This window comes from Passer domesticus, unplaced genomic scaffold (genome assembly GCF_036417665.1).
Source record: "Passer domesticus isolate bPasDom1 unplaced genomic scaffold, bPasDom1.hap1 HAP1_SCAFFOLD_194, whole genome shotgun sequence".
In the NCBI taxonomy this organism is placed as follows: domain Eukaryota; kingdom Metazoa; phylum Chordata; class Aves; order Passeriformes; family Passeridae; genus Passer; species Passer domesticus.
The window spans coordinates 57501-60000 of NW_026989975.1; the positions used below are offsets into that span (position 1 = coordinate 57501).

A 2500-nucleotide genomic window follows, 5' to 3' on the forward strand; every position below is an offset into this window, starting at 1 on the left:
ACCGCGACCGCGACGACGCCCGCCGGGCCGCAGGGAAAGGATCGAGGCCGCCGAGGGGAACCGCTCCCCTCGCCGCGCCCCTACCGCCTTCCCTCCGGGCACCGGCCGGCCGCCGCCGCCGCCGCCCACCGCGGGCAACGGGCCTGCGAGGCGACCCCAGCCGCGCCGCCGGGGTGGCCCCCGGACGGCGATTGATCGTCAAGCGACGCTCAGACAGGCGTAGCCCCGGGAGGAACCCGGGGCCGCAAGTGCGTTCGAAGTGTCGATGATCAATGTGTCCTGCAATTCACATTAATTCTCGCAGCTAGCTGCGTTCTTCATCGACGCACGAGCCGAGTGATCCACCGCTAAGAGTTGTCTGGCTTTCGGCACCGACCCCGCACGCGCGGAGGGGCCGGGACCGCTCACGCCGAGCGGCCCCTTTCTCTTGCGCCGAGGACGCGCGGGCGCGCGGCCTGGCTTCGACCGTACGAGCACAAACAAACGGAGGAAAAAAAAAAAAAAAGGCCCACGGAACGCTCCGAAGGCCGGCGAAAAGGCGGGGGGACCCGCGCCCCCGACCGCCTCCCCCCGCAAAGGGAGACGCCGCCTCGTGTGCCGTTCTTCGGAGGCGGCCCAGGCGCCCGGGCTCGGCCCGGCCTCCGCGCGGAGGGCCAGCACGGCGCGCGACGGACCGCGGGGGGCACGGCGGCCCACCCGACCTCGATTGCACGGGACGACACACACGCACACGCGGCCGGGGGCACGACGGCCGTCGGCCCCCGCACGCGCCGGCTCCCCTTCGCCGCGCCGCGCCGCGGCGCGGCCGGCTCTCCCCAGCGGCCTTGCAACGCTCGAGACGGCACGCGCCGACGACCGCACCGCCGGCGCGCCCCCCGCGGGAACCGCTCCCGTCGGAAAGGCCAGCGACCGGCGGCCGCACCCCGTCGCCGGTGCCGGAGGCGGACGCCACCGAGACCCGAGCCGGCGCCGCGGGTGCCCGAGGCCGGCCGGGCGGCGGACCCGCCGCCGCCGCGGCCGCCCTGCCGGGCCCACCGCAGCCGCGTCGCGCCGTCGGGGCCCCTTCCCCCGGGCACGCGCCCGGCGGAAGGCGTACGGCGCCGAGCCGGGGGGCAACGCCCGCTCGCCGCGCTCCCACGCGGAGACCGGGCGGGGAAGCGCCCCCGCGGCTGCCCGCACGCCCTCCCTTCGGCCCACACGCGGCCGGGAAGGGCGACGGGAACGCGACGGGTGAGGCCCGGGCCGGGACGGCCGACGGCGCCGGAGGGCGCCGCCCGGCAGGCCGCCCCCGCCCCCCCGGGCGGGAGGGGGGGACACTCGCCGAGCGGCGACGCCGCCGCTCGGCACGGGGCCGCCCGCGCTCGCGGGCCTCCGCCGACGGAGGCACCGCCGAGCGCTCGCCCCAGACGGGGTGGGGGGGCGGTCGGGCCGGGGACGTCCGGCGGACGGCGCCGCCGGTGCGTTCGAGGAGAAGGCCGTCGAGGGGAGAGGCACGGCCGCGCCAAGGAGAGAGCGGCCAAGGAGAGAGCGCGGCGGGCGCCGGCGGCCGCAACCCCGCGGCTGAGGAAAGGCAGAGAGCGCGCGCTCTCTGCCGGCATCGCCCCGGTTTCGAGGGGAGCGGGTCGGCCGGCCCCGCGGCACGACCGCGCGCCGCGGCCTCTCCGCCGAGGCCGGGCCGCAGAGAGGGGGGGGCAGGGCGCCCCTCCCCGGCGCGGCGCGGTTACCCGCCGCCCGCGCGCGCGGCGGAGACGACGGCGGCGGCGGGCGCGCGGCCGGTGGCAACGGACACCACCGCAGGGGATCGGCGGGAGCGGCTCCCCACCCCTCAGTGGCGCCGCGCCACCGCCCGGCGCACGCCTGCCGCCGCCGGCACCGCCGCCGCCGCCGCGGCGGGGCGCGCCGAGCCGCCCGAGTCTTTAAACCGCCGCCCGGCCCGGCGGGCCCCTTTCGGCCCCCGCGGCGTTTGACGACGCCGAGGGAACCTGGGGACCCGCCGAGGCGCGGAGCGCTAGGTACCTGGCCCTGGGGCGAGGGAGACGACCTGCATGGCCCCGCCGGGGTGCCTCTCCCGCTGCCGCCCTCGGGGGAGCGTCCACCGGCGGGGGCGCGCCCGACATCTGCCGCCACCACCGCGGCGTCCTTCTCGGGGCCCGGGGTCTCCCTCAGTAGCCCGGCGCTGCGCCCGAGAGGACGACCGCGGCTCGGGCCGCCCCGCCGGCGCGGAGACGCGGCCCGACCACCGAGCACGCTCGGCCGACCCCGCCGGGAGGCCGCGGCGCCGGCGACGGGACGACCGAAGCCGCCACCGCCGCCGCCGCCGCCGCACCAGCCCGGCGGCGGGTCGCACGCGAGGGGAGCGCGCACGCGCCCCGGAACGCCCGGGGGCTCGGCCCTTGGAGTTCCTCCGCTGCGCGAGGGGCCGCTGGGCCCGAGAGCGGGATTTCGCCGGCCGGCGAAAGGCCCGCTCCCCGGTGCGGGAAGGGCCGGAGGAGCCGCCTCC

At 79.8% G+C, this 2500-nt stretch overlaps 1 non-coding gene across 1 annotated transcript; it reads right to left on the reverse strand.

Annotated features, from left to right (window-relative positions):
- Positions 1–203: 203 nt before the first annotated feature.
- Positions 204–356, reverse strand: LOC135292077 (5.8S ribosomal RNA). The gene has a single exon (XR_010354622.1). It is a non-coding gene; the product is annotated as a 5.8S ribosomal RNA (ribosomal RNA).
- Between the last annotated feature and the right edge of the window lie 2144 nt (positions 357–2500).